The sequence below is a fragment of the Crinia signifera genome, chromosome 5 (assembly GCF_055691185.1).
Source record: "Crinia signifera chromosome 5, ASM5569118v1, whole genome shotgun sequence".
Taxonomy (NCBI): domain Eukaryota; kingdom Metazoa; phylum Chordata; class Amphibia; order Anura; family Myobatrachidae; genus Crinia; species Crinia signifera.
Genome location: NC_139221.1, coordinates 201,640,175 through 201,652,674, shown reverse-complemented (window position 1 = coordinate 201,652,674; position 12,500 = coordinate 201,640,175). Strand labels below are relative to the sequence as shown.

The following is a 12,500-nucleotide window of genomic DNA, read 5'->3' as shown; positions in this document are numbered from 1 at the left end:
TTGGATCTAGTTATGAAGATGTTTATGGATCCTTAGCCATGATAGATAGGTATAGCATATTAGATTTCATATAAACCGGTAGTAGATATTTTGGAGTGTGTAGTAAAGCTCTCAATGAGTACGGAGTCAGTAAAAGTTTCCTCTAACTCTAAATTTGTTTATATAGATATCCATAGTCACCAATCTGATATAGATTTAAGACCGCCAAAGAGAATATCTCTATTTGGTATCACTAGGCCCTCCCTCCTTTTGTTTCAATTGTAATTTATTTAACAAAATTCTAGCTCTTTACCCTGTCAATAGAAATTTTGAGAATGCCCTATTGCAGTTTAGAATATCTTTTTTTTTTAAATCCTCATGGGAAGCATCTGAATCAAGTAAGATAACTTGGGAAATATAACGGATTTTATTAAAGCCACATGACCCTTGAGGGATGATGGTACATTAGTCCAATAAGCTAATTGTTCATGCCATCCACATCACTGCTTATGTGTGTTAATTTTCCTCCTCCGTTACTGTCACAGGATGATGCCAGTCTTTAAATATCAACAGGCCAGCAATGTAGAATTATTTCCATATTTAGAAAATAATTTCTGTTGGACTCCCAGGGAACATCTTTTACCACATAGGCTTCAACACTGTAGGTTTCTCCTGTGTAGATATGTTCCGTTCAGAGGCAGGTTTTTACCAATGGGACTGTAGCCCCAAAATCCCCCCGCCAACCCCCCAAGTATAATCTGCCGCCTTGTTCAGCCTTAATGGAGCCAGATGCATTACATGAGACTGCACTGGCTTCACTGAGCCTGGCAGTGATTGGAAGTCCTATCTCCTAGTTACCTACAGTACAGGCAGTCCTATTGGCATGTGCTTCCTCCATCTAGGACTGACAGTCTAGGCTGCGGTGTGCAGAGCTGGATTCCTGTAGGAAGCTGGACAGACCTAGCAGCCTTCTAAGAGCTTCAATGCAGAGCAGTAAATACACTATAGGTCTGTGCAGTATAATGTAACAAATGATATACAATTGTGATGTACATTCTGTAACTTGGTTCTCAGGAAGAGGTGAGCTATAATGCAGGGTTTTCAACTGGGGGTTTTCCCTGTACCCCTATGGGCCAGTCACACTGTGTATAGATAGATACATTATCAGGTATGGAAAAAAGGTTAAGGTTTTCGGAACATTCATTTCTTTATGGTACCTTCTATAATGTGGTATGTTCACTTCCTGTAGGGTGTTTTGCATTCAAAATTGGTTGGTTTAAATTTTTTCCAAACGTTGCTTATATGAATTGTTTCCTCTTCTCAATAGGGCAGCTACTCAATTGAATATTGAGGTCATTGAGTAATTGAAAGAAAATGGTTTGCATCTATCCTTAACAATGTTGCAAGAGAAGCCAATGTCTTTGAACAGAGAGCATAAGAGGCGGACAGCAGGATACAGACTATTGAGTCTTAGAAGATGTTGGACATGAAATTAATGGATTTCAATGCACAGGTAAATATATTTCACATAACTACCTTCCATTCATATTGTAATCATCCCATTTCCAGGTTGCTTTCATTTAATGTTTACTTTTTAAAGGTATGGCATTGTGCAGGAAGCTGCCATAAAAGCATTTTCAGTCCTATGTCCAGCTCGGTTTTTCTTAATATCCAAACGGTTGTATGATTTTTTTTATCATGGAACCAAAATTATGACATCATGCATTATGGTGTTATGCTTTAAGCTGCCTCCTTGGTGGTTTCAGTCCTTTGTCCAGCTAGGTTTTCTTAATAACCAAAGGGTTGTATGATTATTTTGATCATGGAACCAAAATAATGACATCATGCATTATGGTGTTATGCTTTAAGCTGCCTCCTTAGTGGTTTCAGTCCTTTGTCCAGCTCGGTTTTTCTTAATATCCAAAGGGTTGTATGATTATTTTGATCATAAAACCAAAAGTATTGCATTATGGTGTAATACTGTAAGCTGCGCCTCTGGCAGTTTGGATCCTGTTATCAGCTTTTATTTAATATTCAAATAGTTTTGTTTTTGGGTGTGATCTATTATCAGCATCTCTAATTCCGTTGGTATGGTGGCATACTGTTTGATGCTTTGGCGTACGGCACCTACGACTTGGCATTATACAGTTTTGTGCCTTACTGATGATGTTGGTCCCAGATCCTGTTGCGTTTCCATTGATCTGCTAATGGGTAACACCCAGCAATACAAACTATTTTCAGTGTCCCTAAAAATCGTTAATATGGCATCATGCAGCGCCATAACGTGCAGCATTGTGCTGTATTGTCCTGGCGGTTTCAGTCCTATGTCCAGCTAGGTTTTGCTTAAAATCCAAAGGGTTGTATGATTATTTTGATCATGGAACCAAAAGTATGACATCATGTATTATGGTGTTAGGCTTTAAGCTGCCTCCTTGGTGGTTTCAGTCCTATGTCCAGCTAGGTTTTTCTTAATATCCAATGGGTTGTATGATCATTTTGATCATAAAACCAAAAGTATTGCATTATGGTGTAATACTGTAAGCTGCGCCTCTGGCAGTTTGGGTCCTGTTATCAGCTTTTATTTAATATTCAAATAGTTTTGTTTTTTGGGTGTGATCTATTATCAGCATCTCTAATTCCGTTGGTATGGTGGCATACTGTGTGATGCTTTGGCGTACGGCACCTACGACTTGGCATTATACAGTTTTGTGCCTTACTGATGATGTTGGTCCCAGATCCTGTTGCGTTTCCATTGATCTGCTAATGGGTAACACCCAGCAATACAAACTATTTTCAGTGTCCCAAAAAACAGTTAAAATGGCATCATGAAGCGCCGTAAGGTGCATCATTGTGCTGTATTGTCCTGTCGGTTTCAGTCCTATGCTCAGCTAGGTTTTTCTTAATATCAGAAGTTTTGTATGATTATTTTGATCATGGAACCAAAAGTATGACATCATGCATATTATGGTGTTATGCTTTAAGCTGCCTCCTTGGTGGTTTCAGTCCTATGTCCAGCTCGGTTTTTCTTAATATCCAAAGGGTTGTATGATTATTTTGATCATGTAACCAAAAGTATGACATCATGCATATTATGGTGTTATGCTTTAAGCTGCCTCCTTGGTGGTTTCAGTCCTATGTCCAGCTAGGTTTTGCTTAATATCCAAAGGGTTGTATGACTATTTTGATCATAAAACCAAAAGTATTGCATTATGGTGTAATACTGTAAGCTGCGCCTCTGGCAGTTTGGGTCCTGTTATCAGCTTTTATTTAATATTCAAATAGTTTTGTTTTTGGGTGGGATCTATTATCAGCATCTCTAATTCCGTTGGTATGGTGGCATACTGTGTGATGCTTTGGCGTACGGCACCTACGACTTGGCATTATACAGTTTTGTGCCTTACTGATGATGTTGGTCCCAGATCCTGTTGCGTTTCCATTGATCTGCTAATGGGTAACACCCAGCAATACAAACTATTTTCAGTGTCCCTAAAAACCGTTAATATGGCATCATGCAGCGCCGTAAGGTGCAGCATTGTGCTGTATTGTCCTGGCGGTTTCAGTTCTATGTCCATCTAGGTTTTGCTTAAAATCCAAAGGGTTGTATGATTATTTTGATCATGGAACCAAAAGTATGACAACATGCATTATGGTGTTAGGCTTTAAGCTGCCTCCTTGGTGGTTTCAGTCCTATGTCCAGCTCGGTTTTTCTTAATATCCAAAGGGTTGTATGATTATTTTGATCATGTAACCAAAAGTATGACATCATGCATATTATGGTGTTATGCTTTAAGCTGCCTCCTTGGCGGTTTCAGTCCTATGTCCAGCTAGGTTTTGCTTAATATCCAAAGGGTTGTATGATTATTTTGATCATGTAACCAAAAGTATGACATCATGCATTATGGTGTTATGCTTTAAGCTGCCTCCTTGGTGGTTTCAGTCCTATGTCCAGCTCGGTTTTTCTTAATATCCAAAGGGTTGTATGACTATTTTGATCATAAAACCAAAAGAATTGCATTATGGTGTAATACTGTAAGCTGCGCCTCTTGCAGTTTGGGTCCTGTTATCAGCTTTTATTTAATATTCCAATAGTTTTGTTTTTGGGTGTGATCTATTATCAGCATCTCTAATTCCATTGGTATGGTGGCAAACTGTTTGATGCTTTGGCGTACGGCACCTACGACTTGGCATTATACAGTTTTGTGCCTTACTGATGATGTTGGTCCCAGATCCTGTTGCGTTTCCATTGAGCTCCTAATGGATAACACCCAGCAATACAAACTATTTTCAGTGTCCCTAAAAATCATTAATATGGCATCATGCAGCGCCGTAACGTGCAGCATTGTGCTGTATTGTCCTGGCGGTTTCAGTCCTATGTCCAGCTAGGTTTTGCTTAAAATCCAAAGGGTTGTATGATTATTTTGATCATGGAACCAAAAGTATGACATCATGCATTATGGTGTTAGGCTTTAAGCTGCCTCCTTGGTGGTTTCAGTCCTATGTCCAGCTCGGTTTTTCCTAATATCCAAAGGGTTGTATGATTATTTTGATCATGGAACCAAAAGTATGACAACATGCATTATGGTGTTATGCTTTAAGCTGCCTCCTTTGCGGTTTAAGTCCTATGTCCAGCTCGGCTTTTCTGAATATCCAAAGGGTTGTATGACTATTTTGATCATGGAACCAAAAGTATGACATGATGCATTATGGTGTTATGCTTTAAGCTGCCTCCTTGGCGGTTTCAGTCCTATGTCCAGCTCGATTTTTCTTAATATCCAATGGGTTGTATGATTATTTTGATCATAAAACCAAAAGTATTGCATTATGGTGTAATACTGTAAGCTGCGCCTCTGGCAGTTTGGGTCCTGTTATCAGCTTTTATATAATATTCAAATAGTTTTGTTTTTTGGGTGTGATCTATTATCAGCATCTCTAATTCCGTTGGTATGGTGGCATACTGTGTGATGCTTTGGCGTACGGCACCTACGACTTGGCATTATACAGTTTTGTGCCTTACTGATGATGTTGGTCCCAGATCCTGTTGCGTTTCCATTGATCTGCTAATGGGTAACACCCAGCAATACAAACTATTTTCAGTGTCCCAAAAAACAGTTAAAATGGCATCATGAAGCGCCGTAAGGTGCATCATTGTGCTGTATTGTCCTGTCGGTTTCAGTCCTATGCTCAGCTAGGTTTTTCTTAATATCAGAAGTTTTGTATGATTATTTTGATCATGGAACCAAAAGTATGACATCATGCATATTATGGTGTTATGCTTTAAGCTTCCTCCTTGGCGGTTTCAGTCCTACGTCCAGCTCGGTTTTTCTTAATATCCAATGGGTTGTATGACTATTTTGATCATGTAACCAAAAGTATGACATCATGCATTATGGTGTTATGCTTTAAGCTGCCTCCTTGGTTTCAGTCCTATGTCCAGCTCGGTTTTTCTTAATATCCAAAGGGTTGTATGACTATTTTGATCATGTAACCAAAAGTATGACATCATGCATATTATGGTGTTATGCTTTAAGCTGCCTCCTTGGCGGTTTCAGTCCTATGTCCAGCTAGGTTTTGCTTAAAATCCAAAGGGTTGTATGATTATTTTGATCATGGAACCAAAAGTATTGCATTATGGTGTAATACTGTAAGCTGCGCCTCTGGCAGTTTGGGTCCTGTTATCAGCTTTTATTTAATATTCAAATAGTTTTGTTTTTGGGTGGGATCTATTATCAGCATCTCTAATTCCGTTGGTATGGTGGCATACTGTGTGGTGCTTTGGCGTACGGCACCTACGACTTGGCATTATACAGTTTTGTGCCTTACTGATGATGTTGGTCCCAGATCCTGTTGCGTTTCCATTGATCTGCTAATGGGTAACACCCAGCAATACAAACTATTTTCAGTGTCCCTAAAAACCGTTAATATGGCATCATGCAGCGCCGTAAGGTGCAGCTTTGTGCTGTATTGTCCTGGCGGTTTCAGTCCTATGTCCAGCTAGGTTTTGCTTAAAATCCAAAGGGTTGTATGATTATTTTGATCATGGAACCAAAAGTATGACATCATGCATATTATGGTATTATGCTTTAAGCTGCCTCCTTGGCGGTTTCAGTCCTATGTCCAGCTCGGTTTTTCTTAATATCCAATGGGTTGTATGACTATTTTGATCATGTAACCAAAAGTATGACATCATGCATATTATGGTGTTATGCTTTAAGCTGCCTCCTTGGCGGTTTCAGTCCTATGTCCAGCTAGGTTTTGCTTAAAATCCAAATGGTTGTATGATTATTTTGATCATGGAACCAAAAGTATGACAGCATGCATTATGGTGTTATGCTTTAAGCTGCCTCCTTGGTGGTTTCAGTCCTATGTCCAGCTCGGTTTTTCTTAATATCCAATGGGTTGTATGACTATTTTGATCATGTAACCAAAAGTATGACATCATGCATATTATGGTGTTATGCTTTAAGCTGCCTCCTTGGCGGTTTCAGTCCTATGTCCAGCTAGGTTTTGCTTAAAATCCAAATGGTTGTATGATTATTTTGATCATGTAACCAAAAGTATGACAGCATGCATTATGGTGTTATGCTTTAAGCTGCCTCCTTGGTGGTTTCAGTCCTATGTCCAGCTCGGTTTTTCTTAATATCCAAAGGGTTGTATGATTATTTTGATAATGGAACCAAAAGTATGACATCATGCATTATGGTGTTATGCTTTAAGCTGCCTCCTTGGTGGTTTCAGTCCTATGTCCAGCTCGGTTTTTCTTAATATCCAAAGGGTTGTATGATTATTTTGATCATAAAACCAAAAGTATTGCATTATGGTGTAATACTGTAAGCTGCGCCTCTTGCAGTTTGGGTCCTGTTATCAGCTTTTATTTAATATTCCAATAGTTTTGTTTTTGGGTGTGATCTATTATCAGCATCTCTAATTCCATTGGTATGGTGGCAAACTGTTTGATGCTTTGGCGTACGGCACCTACGACTTGGCATTATACAGTTTTGTGCCTTACTGATGATGTTGGTCCCAGATCCTGTTGCGTTTCCATTGAGCTCCTAATGGATAACACCCAGCAATACAAACTATTTTCAGTGTCCCTAAAAATCATTAATATGGCATCATGCAGCGCCGTAACGTGCAGCATTGTGCTGTATTGTCCTGGCGGTTTCAGTCCTATGTCCAGCTAGGTTTTGCTTAAAATCCAAAGGGTTGTATGATTATTTTGATCATGGAACCAAAAGTATGACATCATGCATTATGGTGTTAGGCTTTAAGCTGCCTCCTTGGTGGTTTCAGTCCTATGTGCAGCTCGGTTTTTCCTAATATCCAAAGGGTTGTATGATTATTTTGATCATGGAACCAAAAGTATGACAACATGCATTATGGTGTTATGCTTTAAGCTGCCTCCTTGGTGGTTTCAGTCCTATGTCCAGCTCGGCTTTTCTTAATATCCAAAGGGTTGTATGACTATTTTGATCATGGAACCAAAAGTATGACATCATGCATTATGGTGTTATGCTTTAAGCTGCCTCCTTGGCGGTTTCAGTCCTATGTCCAGCTCGATTTTTCTTAATATCCAATGGGTTGTATGATCATTTTGATCATAAAACCAAAAGTATTGCATTATGGTGTAATACTGTAAGCTGCGCCTCTGGCAGTTTGGGTCCTGTTATCAGCTTTTATATAATATTCAAATAGTTTTGTTTTTTGGGTGTGATCTATTATCAGCATCTCTAATTCCGTTGGTATGGTGGCATACTGTGTGATGCTTTGGCGTACGGCACCTACGACTTGGCATTATACAGTTTTGTGCCTTACTGATGATGTTGGTCCCAGATCCTGTTGCGTTTCCATTGATCTGCTAATGGGTAACACCCAGCAATACAAACTATTTTCAGTGTCCCAAAAAACAGTTAAAATGGCATCATGAAGCGCCGTAAGGTGCATCATTGTGCTGTATTGTCCTGTCGGTTTCAGTCCTATGCTCAGCTAGGTTTTTCTTAATATCAGAAGTTTTGTATGATTATTTTGATCATGGAACCAAAAGTATGACATCATGCATATTATGGTGTTATGCTTTAAGCTTCCTCCTTGGCGGTTTCAGTCCTACGTCCAGCTCGGTTTTTCTTAATATCCAATGGGTTGTATGATTATTTTGATCATGTAACCAAAAGTATGACATCATGCATTATGGTGTTATGCTTTAAGCTGCCTCCTTGGTTTCAGTCCTATGTCCAGCTCGGTTTTTCTTAATATCCAAAGGGTTGTATGACTATTTTGATCATGTAACCAAAAGTATGACATCATGCAAAATAATGGTGTGATGCTTTAAGCTGCCTCCTTGGCGGTTTCAGTCCTATGTCCAGCTAGGTTTTGCTTAAAATCCAAAGGGTTGTATGATTATTTTGATCATGGAACCAAAAGTATTGCATTATGGTGTAATACTGTAAGCTGCGCCTCTGGCAGTTTGGGTCCTGGTATCAGCTTTTATTTAATATTCAAATAGTTTTGTTTTTGGGTGGGATCTATTATCAGCATCTCTAATTCCGTTGGTATGGTGGCATACTGTGTGATGCTTTGGCGTACGGCACCTACGACTTGGCATTATACAGTTTTGTGCCTTACTGATGATGTTGGTCCCAGATCCTGTTGCGTTTCCATTGATCTGCTAATGGGTAACACCCAGCAATACAAACTATTTTCAGTGTCCCTAAAAACCGTTAATATGGCATCATGCAGCGCCGTAAGGTGCAGCATTGTGCTGTATTGTCCTGGCGGTTTCAGTCCTATGTCCAGCTAGGTTTTGCTTAAAATCCAAAGGGTTGTATGATTATTTTGATCATGGAACCAAAAGTATGACAACATGCATTATGGTATTATGCTTTAAGCTGCCTCCTTGGCGGTTTCAGTCCTATGTCCAGCTCGGTTTTTCTTAATATCCAAAGGGTTGTATGACTATTTTGATCATGGAACCAAAAGTATGACGACATGCATATTATGGTGTTATGCTTTAAGCTGCCTCCTTGGCGGTTTCAGTCCTATGTCCAGCTAGGTTTTGCTTAAAATCCAAATGGTTGTATGATTATTTTGATCATGTAACCAAAAGTATGACATCATGCATTATGGTGTTATGCTTTAAGCTGCCTCCTTGGTGGTTTCAGTCCTATGTCCAGCTCGGTTTTTCTTAATATCCAAAGGGTTGTATGATTATTTTGATCATGGAACCAAAATCATGACATCATGCATTATGGTGTTATGCTTTAAGCTGCCTCCTTGGTGGTTTCAGTCCTATGTCCAGCTCGGTTTTTCTTAATATCCAAAGGGTTGTATGATTATTTTGATCATGGAACCAAAATCATGACATCATGCATTATGGTGTTATGCTTTAAGCTGCCTCCTTGGTGGTTTCAGTCCTATGTCCAGCTCGGTTTTTCTTAATATCCAAAGGGTTGTATGATTATTTTGATCATAAAACCAAAAGAATTGCATTATGGTGTAATACTGTAAGTTGCCTCTCTGGCAGTTTGGGTCCTGTTATCAGCTTTTATTTAATATTCCAATAGTTTTGTTTTTGGGTGTGATCTATTATCAGCATCTCTAATTCCGTTGCTATGGTGGCATACTGTGTGATGCTTTGGCGTACGGCACCTACGACTTGGCATTATACAGTTTTGTGCCTTACTGATGATGTTGGTCCCAGATCCTGTTGCGTTTCCATTGATCTGCTAATGGGTAACACCCAGCAATACAAACTATTTTCAGTGTCCCTAAAAACAGTTAATATGGCATCATGAAGCGCGGTAAGGTGCAGCATTGTGCTGTATTGTCCTGGCGGTTTCAGTCCTATGCCCAGCTAGGTTTTTCTTAATATCAGAAGGGTTGTATGATTATTTTGATCATGGAACCAAAAGTATGACAGCATGCATTATGGTGTTATGCTTTAAGCTGCCTCCTTGGTGGTTTCAGTCCTATGTCCAGCTCGGTTTTTCTTAATATCCAAAGGGTTGTATGATTATTTTGATAATGGAACCAAAAGTATGACATCATGCATTATGGTGTTATGCTTTAAGCTGCCTCCTTGGTGGTTTCAGTCCTATGTCCAGCTCGGTTTTTCTTAATATCCAAAGGGTTGTATGATTATTTTGATCATAAAACCAAAAGTATTGCATTATGGTGTAATACTGTAAGCTGCGCCTCTGGCAGTTTGGGTCCTGTTATCAGCTTTTATTTAATATTCCAATAGTTTTGTTTTTGGGTGTGATCTATTATCAGCATCTCTAATTCCGTTGGTATGGTGGCATACTGTGATGCTTTGGCGTACGGCACCTACGACTTGGCATTATACAGTTTTGTGCCTTACTGATGATGTTGGTCCCAGATCCTGTTGCGTTTCCATTGATCTGCAAATGGGTAACACCCAGCAATACAAACTATTTTCAGTGTCCCTAAAAACAGTTAATATGGCATCATGAAGCGCGGTAAGGTGCAGCATTGTGCTGTATTGTCATGGCGGTTTCAGTCCTATGCCCAGCTAGGTTTTTCTTAATATCAGAAGGGTTGTATGACTATTTTGATCATGTAACCAAAAGTATGACATCATGCATATTATGGTGTTATGCTTTAAGCTGCCTCCTTGGTGGTTTGTCCTATGTCCAGCTCGGTTTTTCTTAATATCCAAAGGGTTGTATGACTATTTTGATCATGTAACCAAAAGTATGACATCATGCATATTATGGTGTTATGCTTTAAGCTGCCTCCTTGGTGGTTTCAGTCCTATGTCCAGCTCAGTTTTTCTTAATATCCAATGGGTTGTATGATTATTTTGATCATAAAACCAAAAGTATTGCATTATGGTGTAATACTGTAAGCTGCGCCTCTTGCAGTTTGGGTCCTGTTATCAGCTTTTATTTAATATTCCAATAGTTTTGTTTTTGGGTGTGATCTATTATCAGCATCTCTAATTCCATTGGTATGGTGGCAAACTGTTTGATGCTTTGGCGTACGGCACCTACGACTTGGCATTATACAGTTTTGTGCCTTACTGATGATGTTGGTCCCAGATCCTGTTGCGTTTCCATTGAGCTCCTAATGGATAACACCCAGCAATACAAACTATTTTCAGTGTCCCTAAAAATCATTAATATGGCATCATGCAGCGCCGTAACGTGCAGCATTGTGCTGTATTGTCCTGGCGGTTTCAGTCCTATGTCCAGCTAGGTTTTGCTTAAAATCCAAAGGGTTGTATGATTATTTTGATCATGGAACCAAAAGTATGACATCATGCATTATGGTGTTAGGCTTTAAGCTGCCTCCTTGGTGGTTTCAGTCCTATGTCCAGCTCGGTTTTTCCTAATATCCAAAGGGTTGTATGATTATTTTGATCATGGAACCAAAAGTATGACAACATGCATTATGGTGTTATGCTTTAAGCTGCCTCCTTTGCGGTTTAAGTCCTATGTCCAGCTCGGCTTTTCTGAATATCCAAAGGGTTGTATGACTATTTTGATCATGGAACCAAAAGTATGACATGATGCATTATGGTGTTATGCTTTAAGCTGCCTCCTTGGCGGTTTCAGTCCTATGTCCAGCTCGATTTTTCTTAATATCCAATGGGTTGTATGATTATTTTGATCATAAAACCAAAAGTATTGCATTATGGTGTAATACTGTAAGCTGCGCCTCTGGCAGTTTGGGTCCTGTTATCAGCTTTTATATAATATTCAAATAGTTTTGTTTTTTGGGTGTGATCTATTATCAGCATCTCTAATTCCGTTGGTATGGTGGCATACTGTGTGATGCTTTGGCGTACGGCACCTACGACTTGGCATTATACAGTTTTGTGCCTTACTGATGATGTTGGTCCCAGATCCTGTTGCGTTTCCATTGATCTGCTAATGGGTAACACCCAGCAATACAAACTATTTTCAGTGTCCCAAAAAACAGTTAAAATGGCATCATGAAGCGCCGTAAGGTGCATCATTGTGCTGTATTGTCCTGTCGGTTTCAGTCCTATGCTCAGCTAGGTTTTTCTTAATATCAGAAGTTTTGTATGATTATTTTGATCATGGAACCAAAAGTATGACATCATGCATATTATGGTGTTATGCTTTAAGCTTCCTCCTTGGCGGTTTCAGTCCTACGTCCAGCTCGGTTTTTCTTAATATCCAATGGGTTGTATGACTATTTTGATCATGTAACCAAAAGTATGACATCATGCATTATGGTGTTATGCTTTAAGCTGCCTCCTTGGTTTCAGTCCTATGTCCAGCTCGGTTTTTCTTAATATCCAAAGGGTTGTATGACTATTTTGATCATGTAACCAAAAGTATGACATCATGCATATTATGGTGTTATGCTTTAAGCTGCCTCCTTGGCGGTTTCAGTCCTATGTCCAGCTAGGTTTTGCTTAAAATCCAAAGGGTTGTATGATTATTTTAATCATGGAACCAAAAGTATTGCATTATGGTGTAATACTGTAAGCTGCGCCTCTGGCAGTTTGGGTCCTGTTATCAGCTTTTATTTAATAT

General features: G+C 39.3%; 1 long non-coding RNA gene across 5 annotated transcripts in view; it reads left to right on the top strand.

The window, feature by feature from the left end:
* LOC146080783 (uncharacterized) overlaps window positions 1-12,500 on the top strand; it is a 64,295-nt gene that overhangs the window by 4,229 nt on the left and 47,566 nt on the right. For 4 of the 5 annotated variants that reach the window (XR_014474976.1, XR_014474977.1, XR_014474975.1 and 1 more), the window contains exon 3: window positions 1,307-1,492. This is a non-coding gene — a long non-coding RNA (uncharacterized LOC146080783). The remainder of the gene's footprint in view (window positions 1-1,306; window positions 1,493-12,500) is intronic. The other variant, XR_014474978.1, reaches the window with a different exon arrangement.